This window comes from Notamacropus eugenii, chromosome 2, assembly GCF_028372415.1.
Source record: "Notamacropus eugenii isolate mMacEug1 chromosome 2, mMacEug1.pri_v2, whole genome shotgun sequence".
Classification (NCBI taxonomy): Eukaryota; Metazoa; Chordata; class Mammalia; order Diprotodontia; family Macropodidae; genus Notamacropus; species Notamacropus eugenii.
The window spans coordinates 505,803,692-505,823,529 of record NC_092873.1 but is presented as its reverse complement, the minus strand read 5'-3'; the positions used below and the strand labels follow the sequence as shown (position 1 = coordinate 505,823,529).

Here is a 19,838-nt window from a genome sequence, read left to right as displayed (position 1 = left end):
CGCCGGCTTCGTAAGGTGAGGCCTGGATCTAGGGGGCCCCGGGGCCCACGTGCCCCTAGCTGGACATGCGCAGTGGGCCCGACGGACGCTCGGAGACTGGCCTGCCCAGACTACAGCCCCCATGATACCTAGCGGCGGCAGAGGCCTGGCGGGGCGTCTAGACGCGCATGCGGATGGAGGTACGAGGGCTGGGGCGGAGGAAGCCCCGCCCTCCAGGCTTCCATTGGCCCACGGCACCGGCAGCGGGCTCGGCGGTTGGCCGGCCCGGCCGCCCGTCAGCGGCGCCGCGCGGGGTCAGAGGGCACGGAGGTGAGTCGGTGTGTTGTGGGGACTCGTGGTGCGGGCTGTCGCCGCCGCGGCCGCCGAGGGGGGCGACGGGCAGCGGGCGGAGCCGGCCCCGCCTTGGCCTCCCCTGGCCCCGGGCCTGGCCCACAGCCCTGCGCCTGCTCATCCGCCGCGGCCCCGGGGAGGCCGGCGCGGGGCCTGCGGGCGCCCGGGGGGCGGGGGCGCGCGGGGCGGTGGCGGGAGCGCGGACGTGGCGGCGGGAGCGCGCGCTGGGGGTGGTGGTGGGGAGGGGCGGGGTGCGGGCAGGGGTTGCCATGGCGACGGGTACCCCGCTGCGGGCGGGGCCCCCCCCCCAAGCAGGGTTGCCATGGCGACCTCTCTCTCTCTCTCTCTCTCTCTCTCTCTCTCTCTCTCTCTCTCTCTCTCTCTCCCTCCCTCTCTCTCCCTCTCTCTCTCTCCCTCTCTCCCTCTCCTCCCCTTCTGCGGGGCGGGGCTGAGGGAGGGTCTGGATAGATGGGGGGCTCCCCTCTCCAGGGGGGATAGGTGTACAGAGAAGTCTGGAAAGGGGGGCTCCACTTCCAGGAGGGGGCAGTCCTCCCTCTTAGGGCCATAGTTATTAGAGGGAGGGGGAGTTACGGTGGGCCTGCGTGGGAGCACTGGTACCAGAGAGGGAAGACCCCAGGGATGGTCTGAATGGGGAGACTCTGTCATCTGTCATTCTGGGGGAGGGTTAGGTATTAGGAGGGCTCCTCCCCCTGAAGGCATCCGTGTCTTGGAGGGGGTCTTGGATGGGACACCCTGACACCTTTCCCTCTGTGCTGTGGGTTCTGCTGGGAATGGGGGGGTACCTCAGGATGGATGAGTGGCCAGGAGGCAGGTTCATCCCCACTATCACCCCTGTCATCATCTTCCTCTTCTTTTGGTGGCGAAGAGAAAAGGATGTTTTTGGGGGGTGGGGCATGGTGGCTTTATGACTTTCTCTTGGGTAGTAAGAGGGCTGGGGACAATTTGATCCTGACTGGGAGGGCTCTTTAACCCCTGGCCCCAGGAGAGAGATTCCAGAGCAAGGCAGACTCTGTGTTGGGCACAGGGACTGGAGAAGGTAGCCCTCTGAGTAGGGGCTAGCTCCTTCTCAGATGTTCACAGTATATACAGGTGTGGGCAGCGCAGGGGCTCTGGCTGGGCTCTGGCCTCTGGCCTCCCACAGCTGCCTTGCAAGCCCTGTGGCATTGCCATAATAGCTGCTGCGTTAGACTGAAGGACTTGCAAGACTTTGGCTTGGTTTGGTGTTTGGACTCTTATATTTAGGACTGGAAAGAATCAATGGGTTTGAAAACCACTGGCCCTGCCAGTTTGAACTATTACCTCTGCTAATGGTCTCTGGTCACATCCTTAGCATCAGTCTCTTGCCAGAGAGATTTACTGGGGCTCCCCTCTGAATGGCAGCGCCACATGAATCTGATTGGCCAAATACTAGACTGTATTTGGTGGGGATTGGCTCACTGATTTTGTTTGTGGAATTTCTAACAGGACTTGGCTTCATCAAATACGGCTTTATTCTGACTTTATCATACATAGTGTACCTTGTTTTAGTGGGTTGGTGCTTTGAGCTTATGTCTATAACACCTGAGTCCCCTATCACTTAAAAGTCCATTTATAAACAGTGATTTGGAGTGTGACTTCAGTAATGTGAGTGTCCGGGAACTTGGTTAGAAACCCACCACTTGGCTGCTGTTCGGGGAAGTGATTGATAAGGCTTCCTTTATGGATTCAGGGGTGGTTCATTGGAGCTCAGAGCACTTGACTCCACTGAAGTGCTCCAAATTAAAAACTCGTTAACAATTCCTACCCAAAGATCCTATAAATAATCAGCTGGCTAGGTCAGAGAGTTGAGCAGTCACCACAGCTCCCTATATCTTTTTAGCTTGAAACTTCTAAATAAAGGTGATTAAAAACATTGAAAAGTGGTGTTTTTTTTTTATGTTGGGCTCATTTGGTGAATGGCTTCTTTGGAAGTGTGTGAAAGGGGGCAGGGGTGTTGGGGAAAGAAGGGAAGATTTGCTAGTAGAGAGGCCAGTGCTCCCTGATGCTTCCTGGCCTCAAGAAGACTACCCTGGGAGTCCACCCACTCTGTCAGGGGTGTAGTGGGCTTTGGTGTCATTCATACTTCTTGTTTTTGTTGCTTTGAGTTTCTGAGAGTGAATAGTCCTATGGAGTCCTGTTTTACAATTTTAAGTGGTCTGAGACTGATTTTTACGTCGGGTATTGACTTAAACTTTGTTTATGTGGCTGTTTGAATGGTGAGCCAACCTATGGAAGGTCAGAATCATTCTTGTGGCCTGTCTGTTGCATGGGTGAGGGGCCAATGTCTGTGACATTGAGTGTGGACCCACACTTTGAAAATCAGGGATCCTCCCACCCACCCCACCCCCAACTCCCCAGCAGCCTGTTCTCCAGTACTGTTACACAATCCCTTGTTGACCTTACCCTATCTTACTTTGAGGGCTAATGCCTTCTTTCTGTGTATTCCTGGTCCCCTTCACTGCCTTCTAGACTGTGGGTAAAGATAAAGATCTTTAACATTTTGCCAAACTAAACTTCCTAGGAAGGGCAGCCTGCTGTCCAAGTCCTTCCTAAAGCATCTGCCTTGTGCCAATTACCATGCTAGGAATTGGGGATAGAAAGGCAAAAACAAAACTCTTCTTATCTTCAAGATTATATTCCGTAGAAAGAGATAACATGGACACTTGTGAGCACACAGAGTAAATGTGGGCAATTTTGGTCAAGGGAGGAAGAAAGGAAGGCTTGATGGAGGAGGTGACATTGGAAATGAGCTTTGAAGAAAACTTTGGGCATTTTGAGAAGTAGAGGTGAAGGCATGAGGAACAACAAGAGAGTTACTTGGTCTTACAGAGATTCCCAAAGTGGGTGATACCACACCCTGGGGGGTGCTGAAATGATGGGGGGGGGGGTTGTAGCCACTGGTGCAGTTGAGGGGGTGTTGAATAAAAATAAGGGGACGTTGGAAGCGTAAGGAAAGGAGAAAATAAGAAAATTTTGAAAAACCATTCATACATGTTTCATCTGTTGTGTAACAAAATTAAAGTCATGATTACATTCTTTTCCAAATAAACACAAAATGCAAGTTATAACCAATCAGTGGTTAAGTCTGCTGACAGGTCTTAACAAGCAAGTGTTAGCATGTGAGCATGTTGAGCATTGTCAGGAAGTCCAGCATGCATTAGCAGGGATATGTGCATGTAATGACTTGTTTTTGCTATGATACTATACGTTGTATAGTATATAATTACATGACATAATATTGCATCATCAAAATTTCAGTGCAGGAAAAAACCCATAAATTTACAATAAATTATTAAATTTAAGATGTATCATTTTAAAAATTATGTGTTTTTGAAATGACACGTTTTTAAAGAATTGTTAAAGGGTTAAAGATTTCCAGGGGCTGCTGAGTAATTTTTTTTTTTTTTTGGAAAGGGGGCAGTAGGACAAATAAGTTTGGATACCTCTGGTCTAGAATGTAATGTGGAAAGAGGACTAAGGTGTAATAAGACTGAAAGCGGGGTTGGATCCAGCTTGCGAAGAGCTTTAAATGTCAGACTTGATATTTGACCTTAGAGCCAATAGGGAGCCACAGGAGTTTCTTTTGTGTAGGGAGATTGTCACCTTCAAACTTGCACAGTAGGAAAATACCTTTGGCAATGGTGAAGAAATCCCCACAGGAGTGGAGAGAGGCTTGAGGCAGGGAACCTGCTCAGTCCAGGTCTGCGGTGCCCCAGGGAGGTGACTGAGTAGGGAGGAAGGTGTGTATATATGAGGGAGGTTGTGAAGAAAGAGATGGCACTCTTTATGACTTTGTAAGTTGTGAGCATGAATGAAGAGTCCAGGCTGGCACTGGGCTCAGGAGCCTGGTGACTGGAAAGATGGCGGTGCCCTTGATGGACATCAGGAAGTTGAGACGAGGGGAGATTTGGAGAGAAAGGTTGACGTTCTCTTTTGGCCATGCTGAAATTGAGGTTATGTTGTATGTAGAGCTTAAAGTTTGGAAGAACTACCATGATCACTGAGGTCCTAATTCTGAAAATTCAGTGATTTTTTATTTTTTTATTTTGACAAATGAAAGGAGTACAAATGAGGAAGAGCTCTCATCTGGAAGATGGATGCATGCCTGTGTTCATTAGGAGAGTTTTCACAGAGGTGGCAGTGTCTCAAGTGGGTCTTGAAAAATAGGAGGGATTTTAGCAGGAGGAAATGGGAGGCAGATGTGATGGCTGAGCTGCTGGTGCTGTGCATTTAGGGTTCTGGGTTGAGCCACTAGAAAGGAGAAAAGTGTTGCCCTGATTTTTAAAAAGAGGAGTGTGAGTTCCATACTCTCAGTCTGCTGATCCAGGCACATCTCCCTGGCCAAGGCCTGAGCAGCTGTTTATGAGCATCGAGCTAGGGGAAAGCTGATCACCAGGAGCCAGCACAGGTTCACTTGGAAAATGCCATCTCACATCTAATCCTATCCTTTGGTGACAGGGTTACTGTACTGGTTGGTAGCGCAGTGCAGTTTTGGACAAAGCCTGTTACCTGACCTGGGTGGAGTGCAGATGCGGATTGGATTAAGTGGATGCCCAGCTGGTTGATTAGTGGTTTGATGTCAGCCTGGAGGGCTCAATCTGCTCTGTTCTGGTCCACATTTTTATTTGTTTATTTTTATTATAGACAACTAGAAGGAAACAAAAATTTCCATTTACGTGAAACTTTGAATCTCTGTTTTGTATATCTGACTTTTCAAAAGTATGTAATAAATTCAGCATATAACCTTCTGAGCTGTTCTGCTTGTTTGGGAATTCCTTCTGGGCTTCCTCTTCTCTTTTGTACATTTTGAAAAGATGCTGTAATGATCCCTTCTTTTCCTTCTTTCTTTCTTTCTACTTCCTTCCTTTCTGTCTTTCCTTCCTTCCTTCCTTCCTTCCTTCCTTCCTTCCTTCCTTCCTTCCTTCCTTCCTTCCTTCTTTCCTTCCTTTTCCTATCCCTAAACCTCCTCTTGCTTCCCTTTCTCCCCTTCTTGGAAGAAAAGAAAGAAAAACCAAGTTTTATAATATATATACAAAGTACAGCAAAATAAATTCCCTCATTGGCCATGACTAAAAATGTGTGCCCCCTGAACCCACCCCTTCTCTCTTAGGTGGGCAGAGTGTTTGATTGTCTCTTCTCTGGGAACATGATTAGTAATTACATTAATCAATTCTTATGTATTTCAAAGTTATTTTGCTTTGTAAGGTTGTTGCTATATAGCTTATATTCCTGGTTCTTCTCATTTCTGTCGTCATCACTTGACACAAGTCTTACTCATGTGTCTGAAACCATCTCCTTCATTATTTTTAAGGTGCAGTAATACTTTATTACATTCACATACTGTGATCTGTTCAGCCATCCCCCCATTGATGGACACTTCCTTAGTTTCTTGCCACCACAAAAGAGCTGCTATAAATCTTTTTGCATGTGTATCTCTAGGTTCTTTTCCTCCTTGTTCTCTTTGGGCTATAGGTCTAGTGGTGGTGTTGCTGTATCAAAAGGTGGGCAGATATTAGTGACTTTTGGGTCATGGTTCCACATTGCTTTCTGGAATGCCAGACCACAGCTCCACAATCTCAGCGTGCCTCTTTTCCTTCAGCCCCTTCACATTGGTCATTTTCCTTATTTGTCATCTTTGTCGATTTGATGAGTGGGAGGTAGAATTCCTCAGAATTATTTTAATTTGTATGTCTCTGATAGTGATCTGGAACACTTTCATATGATCTGGTAGCTTTTTCCTTTGAAAGCTGTAGGTTCATAAGCTTTGATCATTTATCTATTGGGGAATGACTCTAGTTCTTATACACTTGAATCAGTATTTAATCGTATAGATTGACTATGAAACCTTTATCAGAGAAACTTTGTGCCATTTTTTCTGCAGTTACTTGTTTGCCTTCTAATTTTAACTACCCTGATTTGGTTTATTCAAGACCTCTTTAATTTTATGTAATCAAAGTTGTCCATTTGTCTTCCCAATCACAAATCCTCTCTGTCTTGTTTGTATGAACTCTTTCCCTGTCCACTGTTAGGAAAAGTGTTTTCCTCCTTGCTCCTCCACTTTGTGGTGTGACTTTCCACATGTCCTTTGGAGCATGTCATTGCATGTGGTGTGAGATGTTAGTTGATACCTAATTTCTCCTGGACTTGTTCAGCATTTTTATTGATGGACACAGACCCAAAAGGGGCATTTGTCAGACCTGTGGATGACATGAAGTGGAGCCAGGGAGGATCTCTGCTAGGATGGGAACATGGGGAGATTGGTTGATGTCTTTTTAGAGTCTGATTCTAACAAGAAGAGATTTAATATTAGGAAGAGTAAAAAAATCAATTGCTGAAGGACAGGCTGGGGAAGCCACAGTGAAAAGAACCCTGAGTCTAGAGTGAGACCTGAGTTCAAATCCTTCCTCAGATATTAGCTGGGTGATCTTGGGTAAGTCACTGAATGTCGATTGGCCTTGGTAATGGCATCTTCCTCATGGGGTTGTTGGTAGGATCAGTTGAGGTAATATTTGTCAAGACATACCATGGTGCCTGACATATAGTAGGTAAATTCTATATAAATGCTTCTGTCCCCTAGTTGGCAATAGATGTGTCTTATTTGGACCTCCAGGACTGATATTCCCACAGCTCCACCTTGAAAGGATCCTAGGCCGTGTCAAGAGAAGTACAGATATGACAGCCTCTCTGTCCTCTGTACCATCCCCCCGCCAGGCTCTCTGCTAGGCACTGGGGACACAGAACAAGTCCTCAAGGCTCCTTTATTCTAATGAGGGAGATAGTACATTCATAGACAGTCACAGACCAAGTCGGTAGAAGGTCACCTGAAAGAAGAAGGTGCTAGCAGCTGAAGGGTTGTAGGTTGAATTTGGCAAAGTCTCTGGAGGAAGGTGAGATTGAGCTGAGTGCTTGAGGTGGAGATGAGAAGGTCGAGCATTGCAGGTGTGACAGGTGATGAGCTAGGCGATGAAACAAGCACCTTGGGGTTATTGGACCATAGAGTGGGAAAGGGAGCACTGTGTTATGAGGACAAGATTGGGAAGTCCTTCAACACCACATGGCTTTGGGCTTTGTTTGTATTTGCTCTGGAGGTAATGAGGAGCCACCTAATGTAAGGGAATGAGTGGTCATTGACCCACCAGTGTGACTCCTACCCCTCTCTTGTGCCTGATGCTAGGCTAGGTACTGTGGGTATGAGGGTAAGTGGAAACAGGCTTGGCCGTAAAGCACCTGCGTTTTATTCGTGTTTATGGGGCTGGGTGGTCATGTACAAAGCAGGCCTTAACCCCAGTGTGGTTCAGAGGAAGAGAGGGTGAGTCATTCAGCGTTTCAGAGCCTCCTATGTACCAGGCACTGTGAGAAGCCGTTGGGACACAAAGAGAGGCCAAGGACAGTCCCTGCTCCCAAGGAGCTCGCATTCTAATCGGGGAAACCACATACAAACCACTCTGTGCCAATATACTATAGACAGGAGAAACTGGAGGTAGTCAGCAGAGAGAATACAGTGACGTGAAGAGGAAGACTGCCTGTGGAAGGCAGGATTTTAGCTCTGCTTTGAAGGAGGAAGCACACTGCAGGCATGAGAGGCAGCCAAGGAACATCCCTGGCATGGAGCAAGGACACCAGGGTCACTGGATCATGGCAGAGGGAGGATGCCCGAGGGAGGAAGATTGGGGGGGGGGCAGGTTATGAAGGATGTTGGTGGCAGATATTTCTTTGACTTTGACTGTGCCTTTGTTTTAGGTGATTGGTGATCATGTGTGTTAGGGTTTGGGCTCAGGTTTTGTCTCACTCTTGTCCTCTTTGTCTGTTTGGAGAAGCACTCGTCCCCTCATGTGGCTGCCATAGGTTTTCCCTTAGATGGTGCTCTGGGTGTTCCCCTTCCCCTCTCCCTCCCTCAGCCTCTGTGAGAAGGGTATGGAGGAAGGGTGGAGAGCATCTGTGGGGGGAGGGTGTGCTACCGAGGGGGAGGGGTGACTGCAGTGCCATGAGCCTCTAGGGGGGCACCCCCTGTTTGGCATATTGGAGTGATCAAGTGGCTGATCCATCTCCCTGGAATGTCCTGGAGTTGGCCTCTCTAGCCGGAGATGAAGTGCTGCTGGGTAAGGGAAGGGTGCAGGCTAGGAGATGGAGGAGGGCGTAGCAGCACGCCTGTCCAGGTTGCCACACCTGAGGCCCTATCGTGTAGCCTCCTTTTTCTGTCTTTGGGATCCTGCAGTGCAAATGAACTGATGGTCTGCAGCCATTCAGCAGGAGGCTGGAGCTCATTAGCCAGGGCATGACTCTTCGTTGGAACAGGGAAAACCTGTGACCAGGAGCTGCTCCTCCACGCATCTCAAAACTTGTCACCAGCCTCTGCTTTGGCCCCAATATCATGAACAAAGAGAATTCATCTTGACTGACTGTCCCTGACTGTCTGATGGCTGGGTTTTTTTATGGTTGGCGACTGTAGCCCTTCATCTTTGCAAAGGGCCTTCCTCCACCTCTTTGGGATGTGGGTCAGCAGGTCAGCATCCCAGTTACCCCTGAGAAAACTGAGACTGGGGAAGCCTAGGGGAGTCATCCAGGGTCCTGCTGGAAGAGAGAGGTGAAAATTCAAGATGTGAGTGTGTTCATGTTCCTCTGCAGTTTTTCTTCCTTGGAGGGAAGGTGAGGGGGGTACCAACTTGGCCCTTCAGTCAATGGGATGCTTGGGCTGTCAAGATCTGCCTGGCTTTGGCGGGACCCTGACTCTACCCACTTGGTGCTGTCCAGTTGTGACTGAGTCCCTGTTTGTAGATGCACCCCTCCCCAATTTAGGTATCATTTCATACTGATCTTCCTGGGGGGGGGGGGCATTCTCGGGATTGTTCTGGTGGGTGCTCAGCCTGGTGCAGGTACAATCCAGAAGCACATAATTTATGGGAGTGGCAGAGCAAGCTGCTGTCAGGCACCTCGGTGACTGGAGAGGTCATTAGTATGCCTGTTCAGACCCTCAGTGTCCTTGCGATTGATTCTCCTTTGCATGTGTCTGATTTGGGAAGTTGTAGATCTGTGAGTGGTGATTGGATGTGACAGTCCAAACATGGCTCCCTAAATTAATCCTTTTAATGGTATTCCACGCCCAAGGTAACACTCTCATCTCCTCCCATGGGGAGGGAGAAAGCGAGAGTAGAGAACGGCCTGACCTGCTGCTTCAGGGTGCCCCAAGTCTGGCAGTTTTAGGTTCTGGAGAGTATGGCCAGTAGAACATAGGTTTGGAATTGGGCAAGACCTTAGAGCCTAGCCAGGCTTCTCCAGTTACAGAGGAAGAGGGAAGAGGAGTGCTTGCTTTGTCACAGAGTGCTCAGGTGAAGATTTTAACTGAGCTCTTTTGGACTCTTTCCACTGCACCTTATTCCTGTTGCCTCATTGTTACCCCTCTGAAATAAGGAAAGGCTTTTTTCCTTTAGAATAATATTTGGCAGGGGATTTGGATATGGCTGGCTCTAAAGGTGTATAAATGTAGAACATTCTTTCCTGTTGGGGAGGTGGACGGGTAGATGTCCAAGGCTAATATTTCAAGCAGATCTCATTCTTCTGTTTGTCTGGGCTGCTTTTAACCAGAGTCATACTTTGTTTCCAGAGGGAACTGAATCATAGATTTGGGGAGCTAATTCTTTATCTTGGTGAAAATTCAGTTCAGCAAGCCTGTGGGCCAGGCAGTGGGGTAGGTCCCATGGATGCAAGAGCCACACCAAAATGGGTCCCCAGAAGACAACCAAGAAGAGAAATACGCTCCCCAGTCATCTGGGTCGCAAACAGGCTTGTAATCAGGGCGAGTTTGAGTTGTAGGTGGTAAAGGGCATGGTTCTATATCAGGCCAGCACAACCTGCAACCTTCCAGAGGATTTCCTCTACATTTTATTCTACATTTCCTCTGCATTTTTTGTGGGCTGCTGAAATCCTTTGGCATGCTACAGGTTGTGCAGAGGATGGAGATAGCAGGATCTCAAGGCTCTGAGCCATTTCTGCATTGACTTTGGCCTTCTCGGTGTGATCTGGGAGCCACAGGCCTACCAGGTCACTTATCAGCCATATGACCTTGGAAAAGTCATTACATTTCACTCAGCCTCAGTTCCCTTCATTGACCTATGGGTCTAATGATGCTCACGCCACATTTCCTTGCAGCAGAGCAAAGCACCATAGAAATGTGAGTTATTGTTGGTTTCCTGGTCCTATTTGTCCTTCAGCTCTAATTGTCCCTGATGGTGAGGGAGGTCCAGGCCTGGGTGCTTTATCTGCAGGTAGATGTGCTAGCAGTGTGGTAGTCACTGACCAGAGAAGGATGAGGCAGCATGCTGCTTCTCCAAACAGTCAGGGAGTATGACTGAGGGAGGGAGGGACAGTGGTTCCCTTCCACTCCTTGCCTTGCTTGCCTGGTCTGTATTCGGGGTAGCCTATGTCCTTTGATGTTTTCCATCCCCTCCCCCACCTCCTAGGGCAGGGGTTTGAGTATGAGAGCCAGCCTGATGTGCTAGTCTGTGACAGATGAGCCTCCATCCCCAAGTCTGCGTGACGGGCTGGGGAACGGGAGTGACCTGTCCAATCTGCAATTATTCTCTTGTCCAGGATGCTCAGAAAGATTAAGCTGCTGGTAGACCCATGTGTGGCCTGAAATAAAGTGGGTAAAAACAACTGTTCCTTCCCAGCTGTGACCCCAGATGGAGGCTGCTCAGGCTCTAGGGAGCTGCAAACTGGTCAGTAAATGTTGAGTAAATCATGGGACATTTTTCCTCTTGTTATGTATTAGCCTGATAATGATGGGTGCCAAAACGAGACTTAGGAGACTTGGATGGATGTGGCCAGTCTTTAATCAGGACCTGCATCTTAGGTTGTCTGCAGGCTTTGGTACTTGTGCATGGCTAGTCTTCAGTGGTAGAGAGGTTGGGGTAGTTGGGAAGGTTCCAAAGCCTCCTCCTCTGTGGGTGGTGGCTGGCCTTGGATGGGGCTGGCAGCTGAGGTGGAGGACAGGGGAAGGAGCTGGAGTGGTCTGTGCTCTGCACGGCACCTTTTATAGGGTAAAACATCACTCTAAACCCCGAGGCCAACCTAAGAGTTTTAGGAGAAGACTTGGGTTCTGTAGCCTTTAGCATTCCAATTGTCAGAAGAGTTTCTGGAGACACATCTGTCTTTGTGTACTCTTCCTGAGCACTCTGCTCCCCCCTCCCTACCTCTGTCACCTAGTGAGCCAGCGTAGCTACCAGGACTTGGTAGGTCCTCAGCCAACTCCCTTTTCTTATTCTTTATTCCAAGGCTTCCTTGAAGATGGGGAGGTGGCTGGGGGCAGAGAGACTTCAGGGTAGAAAGAAGGGACCTTGTGGATTTGAGGCTGCAGGCTTAGGTTCCTGGTTCCCTGTGTTCCAGGTGAGTGCTTCTAGAGGAGAGGTTCTAGATTCTCTAGGCTGGTGCCTTGACTGCAATTCCTGGCAAAATGAAAAAATAGGTTATTAAGATTGTGAGCACTTAGGGAGGAAAGTGGGGGTGACTAAAAGTTTTCAAGGACATAGCAGGAGCAAATTCTTGACATCTTTTCTGATAAGGGTCACCAGGAGGGTAGAGCAGGAGAAAGTAGAGGACCTGATATACTTGATTTTCAGGTCAGAGTCTCTGCTGTAATTCTTGTGCGATGTGGGGCTTGATGATGGTGAAGCTGGTTGAATGACTGGACCTGAAGAGAGCTTTTCATGGCGTTCTCTGTTCCTCTCACTGCCTTCGTTACCCTCCTTTGGACATATTCCAATTTAAGAATGTCATCATTCCACAGCTTTTCTACCTCAGGGTAACTTAATAGGGATAAATAGAAAGTCTTACAACTAGGGTTCAAAAAGCCAATTGCAAAATGACAAAATGAATTCATTAATCAGCAAGCATTTTTTTCCTTTTTTTTTTTAAATTTATTTATTTAACTTTTAACATTCATTTTCACAAAATTTCGGGTTCCAAATTTTCTCCCCCTTTGTCCCCTCTCCCCACCCCAAACCACCGAGCATTCTGATTGCCCCATCACCAATCTGCCCTCTCTTCTATCATCCCTCCCTTCCCTTGTCCCCATCTTCTCTTTTGTCCTGTAGTGCTGGATAACTTTCTATACCTCATTACCTGTATTTCTTATTTCCTAGTGGCAAGAACAGTACTTGAGAGTTGTTCCTAAAACTTTGAGTTCCAACTTCTCTTCATCCCTCCCTCCCCACCCATTCCCTTTGGGAAGGCAAGCAATTCAATATAGGTCATATCTGTGTAGTTTTGCAAATGACTTCCATAATAGTCGTGTTGTGTATGACTAACTATAATTCCCTCCATCCTATCCTGCCCCCCATTGCTTCTATTCTCTCTTTTTGATGCTGTCCCTCTCCAAGAGTGTTGACTTCAAATTGCTCCCTCCTCCCATTACCCTCCCTTCTATCATCCCCCCCACCCTGCTTATCCCCTTCTCCCCCACTTTCCTGTATTGTAAGATAGGTTTTCATACCAAAATGAGTGTGCATTTTATTCCTTCCTTTAGTCGAATGTGATGAGAGTAAACTTCATGTCTTTCTGTCACCTCCCCTCTTTTTCCCTCCACTAAAAAGTCTTTTGCTTGCCTCTTTTATGAGAGATAATTTGCCCCATTCCATTTCTCCCTTTCTCCTCCCAATATATTTCTCTCTCACCGCTTAATTTCATTTTTTAAAGATATGATCCCATCCTATTCCATTCACTCTGAGCTGTGTGTGTGTGTGTGTGTGTGTGTGTGTAATTCCACCAACTACCCAGATACTGAAAAGTTTCAAGAGTTATAAACATTGTCTTTCCATGTAGAAATGTAAACAGTTCAACTTTAGTACGTCCCTTATGACTTCTCTTTGCTGTTTACCTTTTCATGCTTCTCTTCATTCTTGTGTTTGAAAGTCAAATTTTCTTTTCAGCTCTGGTCTTTTCATCAAGAATGCTTGAAAGTCCTCAATTTATTTGGAAGACCATTTTTTTCCCCTGAAGCATTATACTCAGTTTTGCTGGGTAGGTGATTCTTGGTTTTAGTCCTAGTTCCTTTGACTTCTGGAATATCATATTCCACGCCCTTTGATCCCTTAATGTAGGAGCTGCTAGATCTTGTATTATCCTGATTGTATTTCCACAATACTTGAATTGTTTCTTTCTAGCTGCTTGCAACATTTTCTCCTTGACCAGGGAACTCTGGAATTTGTCCACAATGTTCCTAGGAGTTTCTCTTTTTGGATCTCTTTCAGGAGGTGATTGGTGGATTCTTTCAATATTTATTTTGCCCTCTGGTTCTAGAATCTCAGGGCAGTTTTCCTTGATAATTTCATGAAAGATGATGTCTAGGCCCTTTTTTTGATCTTGGCTTTCAGGTAGTCCCATAATTTTTAGATTGTCTCTCCTGGATCTATTTTCCAAGTGAGTTGTTTTTCTAGTGAGATATTTCACCTTGTCTCCTATTTTTTCATTCTTTTGGTTTTGTTTTGTAGTTTCTTGGTTTCTCATAAAGTCATTAGTTTCCTTCTGCTCCATTCTAATTTTTAAAGAACTATTTTCTTCAGTGAGCTTTTGAACCTCCTTTTCCATTTGGCTAATTCTGCTTTTTAAGGCATTCTTCTCCTCATTGACTTTTTGAACCTCTTTTGCCAATTGAATTAGCCTATTTTTCAAGGTGTTATTTTCTTCAGCATTTTTTTGTGTCTCCTTTAGCAAGGTATAGACCTGCTTTTCATGTTTTTCTTGCATCTCTCTCATTTCTCTTCCTAGTTTTTCCTCCACCTCTCTAACTTGATTTTCAAAATCCTTTTTGAGCTCTTCCATGGCCTGAGCCCATGGAATATTTCTTTTGGATGTTTGGGATACATAAGCCTTGATTTCTACATCTTTCCGTGATGGTAAGCATTGTTCTTCCTCATCAGAAAGGAAGGGAGGAGATATCTGTTCACCAAGAAAGTAACCTTCTATGGTCTTATTTTTTCCCCCCCTTTTCTGGGCATTTTCCCAGCCAGTTACTTGACTTCTGAGTGTCCTTTCCACACCCACCTTGCCTCCAGATTGGCCCAGCCAGCAATTGGGTCTGAGATTCAAATGCTGCTTCCCAGCCTCAGGGCTTTCAGCAGGGCGGGGCTGCTATTCAGTGTGAGATTAAGTTCAGGTGGGGGCAGGGCCGCCTCATGGGGCTCAGTTGCCTCGCAGAGTTTATTCAGAGACCTTCAACAATGGATCCGAGCACCTGCCTGCTTTGAAAGTCCCTGTCCACGGCTGCCTCCCGAGGGGGCCTGAGTTATGGGGACATCCTGCTCTCCTCTCAGCCAGCCAAAAAGACCCTCTCACCGACCTTTGGTACCTGTGGGTGAAGGGACTTGCTCAGCTGCTGGAGATTCTGTCCCTTAAGCCTGCTCGGATCTGCTCCTTTTGGTGCCTTGTGGCCAAGGCAGAGCTGGGCTCTGCTCTGGGTCTGGTGCGGGACAGACCTTTTGCGTCGGTTTTTCAGGGCTCTCTGAAACAGAAATCTCCTCCACTCTGTTGTTCTGTGGCTTCCGCTGCTCCAGAATTTGTTGGGAGTTCTTCTTTACAGGTATTTTATGGGCTGTCGGTTTGGAGCTAGCATATGTGTGTCTTTCTACTCCGCCATCTTGGCTCCTCCCCGCAGCAAGCATTTTTTAGAAGAATTTTTATGTCTTATTTTTACCCTCACCTACATTTCTCATTCCTTGAGTTTCACTCCTTTGAACAGATAGTTTAAAAAGAAAAAGCAGTTCAGCAAAACTAATAAATCCATCAAAATCTCCTGTTTGTGCCCCTGAAGAAGAGGGCCTGCTCTGGGCCTGGCTTGGCCGTTTCAATTTCTCAGTGTGCAGTTTCAGTTGTTTTATTGTTGTTCTTTTCATTAGTGTTGCTATTGCTATGTTCGTCCTTCGTTGCTGAAGAAGACCATGACATCACAGAGATGATGACATGATTTGCACTTAACTGTTTTGAGTGAGGGAAGGCTGTGTAGGTCACCAGCCTTACTTCTCCTCCAGAGCCACTTGGATCCAGTGACCAGATATTCATCAGGATGACTGGACATGACCCAGGATACAATGGGAGACCTTGGCCTTTTAGGCTAAGGCCTTTTCAGATACTCATTTAAAGTGAGGTAATGCCCATTCAGTCAATAGGCCTCTTTAAAAAGTAGTCTGGGGATGGCCCCTTTAAATAGAAGAGGTAAAACAAACAAACAGATAAATAAGCTGGGAGGGGCAGGAGCCTACTGTGAATCACTGGATTCAATTATTTCTCTATATTGAAGATCTGTTTATCTAGCTCTCACTTACCTCTGGGTCCTTTTCTAAAAACATTGTTGTCGTGTGTTGATTGTTTTCCTGGTGCTGCTAACTTTAGGTTGTATCATTTCAAATAAGTCTTCCCATACTTCCCCGTAGTTTTCATATTCACCCTTCCTTGCAGCCCAGTAATATTTTCTTATATTCATGCAGCAGAACTTTTTTTTGATTGGACATTGTATGTTCTTTTAAAAATTTTTCAAAATATTTTGTTTTTTTCCAATTAAATGTAAAGAAAGTTTTCAGCATTCACTTTTATAAGATTTTGAGTTCCAGACTTTTTTCTTTCTCCCTCTCGAAGACAGCAAGCAATCTGACGTAGGTTATGTACATGTGCAATCATATTAAACATTTCCACATTAGTCATCTTGTGAAAGAAGAATCAGAACAAAAGGGAAAAGCCAAGAGAAAGAAAAAAAGGTTAAGATAGTCTGTTTCAATCTGCATTTGGACTCCATCAGTTCTCTCTCTGGATGTGGATAGTATTTTCCATCATGAATCTTTTGGAATTGTCTCAGATCATTACAATGCTGAGAAGAGCCGTCATTCACAGTTGATCATCCTACAGTATTACTGTTACTGTTAAAATATTTTCCTGGTTCTGTTCTCTTCCCTCTATATCAATTCATGTAAATCTTTCCAGGTGTTTCTGAAATCCATGTGCTCATCATTTCTTAAAGCACAACATTCATATACCACAACTTGTTCAGCCTTGCCCCAATTGATGGACATCCCCTCAATTTCCAATTCTTGGCCACCGCAAAAAGAGTTGCTGTAAATACTTTTGTACATGTGGGTCCTTTGCCCTTGTTTCTGATCTTTTTGAGATATAGACCTAGTAGTGATATTGCTGGGTCACAGGGTATGCACAGTTTTATAGCCCTTTGGACGTAGTTCCAAATTGTTCTCCAGAATGGTTGGATCAGCTCCACCAACAATGCATTAGTGTTCCAATTTTCCCACATTTTCTCCATCACCCATCAATTTCCTTTTCTGTCATATGAGCCATTCTGATAAGTGTGAGATGGTAACTCAACGTTTCTCTAATCAGTAGTGATTTAGAGCATTTTTTCATATGACTATAGATAGCTTTAATTTCATCTGAAAACTTCCTATTCATATCCTTTGACCATTTATCAATTAGGAATGGAGCAGAATGTTTTAGCCATTCACCAGTTGATGGGCATCTAATTTTATTTCCAGTACTTTAATACCACAAATAGTACAGCTATGAATATTTTGGTGTCTGTGGAATCTTACTCTTTTTCATTTACCTCCTTGGAGTAAATGTCCAGCAGTGAGATCTCTGGGTCAAAGGATATGAACACGTTAGTTGCTTTCTTTACATATTTTCAAGTTGCTTTTCAGAACGGTTTGGCCAATTCACAGCTCCACCAACAATGCATTGGTGTGCCTGTCTTTCCACAACCTCTCCATCACTGACTATTCTCATCTTTTGTCCTCTTTTCCAATTTGATGAGTGTGAAGTGAAAGTTCAGTCTTTCCAATGGTTGTTAATGGTTTGCAGCACTTCATTTGAGAATGTTTTGTTGATTTTATTGTTGAATGGTCAGAGATTCCACTGGTAGGGACCTTTTCTTCTCTTACGTGGTTACTAATTTGGTGTAGGCCCTTATCACTTCTTTCCTCTGCTCCCTTCTTCTGTCTCTTCCTATCTTTTCCCCTCTCCCTCTGTCTTTCATTCTCCCCTTCCCTCAGTTCCCTTCCCCTCTTCTCCTGTCCCCTCTCTCTCTCCCTTCTTTCTTCATTCTCTTCTCTGTCTCTCCCTCATCTTTGTGTCTTCTCTGTCTGTCCGTCTTTCAGTCTCTGTCTCTCCTCTCTCTCTGTGTCTCTCCTCTCATTCTGTCATTCTCCCTCCTCCCTTTCCCTCTCCTCTCACCTCTTCTTCCCCCCTGCCCCATACCATGCACATATATATATTTCTTTTAGCTGCCTCTATATCTTAGTTGCAGGCAGTATATTCATGGAACCACTGTTTAGAATGAGGGTTGGGCAAGTCCATACTCTGCTTTGGTAAGAGTAATTGTTATGGAAGATTGTGTCTGATTCTGGGCCGTTTTTGGAAGGATCAGTTGACAAGATAGAGAGAAGGGTGATTGGATTGGAGAAGAGCCTTGAACACAGGCTGAAGGAATTGGAGATGTTTACTAAAGAAGACACACTGCTGCAGCTGGCTTCAGGTCTTTGGAGGAAGGATTATCCTTGGTCTGCTTGGCCCTAGAGGAGCATGAGGGGAGGCTGCAGAGAAGGTGACTGAGGCTTGAGATTGTTGGATGTTATAAGGCAAAGCTTTCTAATGGGTTCTCTTCTGAGGGCTTGAGGAGGAGGATGGATGTCTGCTCAGATACAGTTTGGATCCAGATGCATCTGATGTCTATTCCAGCTCTGTGATGGTTTGATCTGACAGAGCTGGAGGCTCTGAGAGACTCTGTGGCCCTGGGCAAGGAGGGAGGCAGGAAGGGAGGCAACCCCGACTTCAGTGTTTTGGGTGCTAGATCATTCTCTGCTCAGTGTCTTGGTTGACATGTTTAGCTGGCCGGGCTTTTGTGGGATCACCAAAGGGAAAAAGATGTGATTTTATTTTTCTAGTACTGGGTGGTGGGCTGGGGGAGGTACCTCTAGGACTTAAAATTGTTTCACATATACAGAAGATCATTGAGGTTGCTCTGGAGGATTATGGAAGTGAAGGTTGGCAGGCAGAGCCACCAGCAGGTTATTGCAATAGTTTACATGGGCCTGACCCAGGATGGTAACGGTATCTGAGGAGTTAAAGGGGTAAGAGAGATGACCCCTAGGTGGCCAGCCTGAGTGACTGGGAAGATGTTGGTGCTGGAAAGTTGGGTAAAAGGGAAGATTTGAGAGGCATAGAGAGTGAGTTCAGTTTTAGACATTAATGAGAGGCCCATGGAGTTTGGGTTCTAATAAAGATTCTGCAGAGGAGCAAATCACTATAAATGATTTCTGTGATTTTTACTTCATCTGTAAAACGGGCAGGGCTCTGACTTAAGGGCCTATCCTGCTTCTGTAGTTCTGCCATCGACTGAATGTGTGACCTTGGCTAAGTCACCCCTTCCCCCACCCAGGTATTTCCTGAAGTCCTATTCAGCTCTGACATTGGAATTTTTACAGCAGGAGCCCTAATGGGGTCAAGAAGGGCTTCTCAGGTTGATGATCACAATTCACAGTGTCCTGTGGTCTGTGAGGGGCTTTCCCTATCTATTCTTAGTGCTCCTAGCATCTTCTTGGGTAGGTCCTGTGGTGTAGGGCAGAGGCCCTGTGTGGGTGAGGTGAGTATGCTGGGAGGGAGTCTGCAGGCAGGCCTGGACCATGAACCTTGGCTTTGAGGCTGCTGCCTTAGAGCCAGGTTTGGGTCTCTTGAGTTTCCCTGGAATGGACGTATCTCTGGCCATGATGAATTCCTGAGTCCGTGGGGAGAGTGAGGTGTAAATGAATAGCCCCCAACAACTCTAGGTGGATGATTTGGGGGAGGGAAGCTGCTTCGTAATTCTCCTTGTCCCACTTCACATCCTTCTGTTTCTTAGTCTTCTCCCCCTCTCCCCCATACTTCTCTTTTCTTCCCTTGCCTCCTCCTTCCTTTCCTTGCCTCCTCCCCTGCCAGCCACTCTGTCTAATGGAATGCAATGAAATGTCTGTTTACCCAAGATGCAGGGCTTTGTCTGACCCCTCTGTGGGTCTGCTCTAGTCCGGGGACGCCTTGTTTCCTTGGTCTCTCAGGTAAATACAGATTGAGTCTTTTTATAAAGGCATATTATTTACCTCATTAAGTGTGTGTTTTGGCACATGTGTTATTTACCTGATACACACTCAGGGCTTTGGAACAGCCATTTCTCTTGGCTGTGTAAATACTGTGCACAGATGAACCCTCGATGGGTGCCGTGGGGACAGGTCCCATTCTTGCTCCAGATCTGTTTGTGCCACGAAGGACTGGGCCTTGGCTCATCTTTTTCCCTAACCTCTCCCGCCCCTTTTGCTTCCTAGAAGGGTGACCAGATCCAATTGGATCTTTGGTACCCAAGGAGGGGACTATGCTGGAAGCTCCCTGGCTCAGGTTTCTTTAGGGCAGGTCCTCAGGTTCTCTGCCCCTGTCTCTTTTCTAGGTGCCCA

At 46.5% G+C, this 19,838-nt stretch overlaps 1 protein-coding gene across 3 annotated transcripts in view; it reads left to right on the top strand.

Annotated features, from left to right (window-relative positions):
- Positions 1-210: 210 nt before the first annotated feature.
- Positions 211-19,838, top strand: part of ERI3 (ERI1 exoribonuclease family member 3) — a 180,393-nt gene continuing 160,765 nt past the window's right edge. Inside the window, exon 1 of one of the 3 annotated variants that reach the window (XM_072649184.1) lies at positions 211-309. The gene's annotated coding sequence lies outside the window, so the exon portion shown is untranslated. The remainder of the gene's footprint in view (positions 310-19,838) is intronic. The other 2 variants (XM_072649187.1, XM_072649189.1) reach the window with 2 other exon arrangements.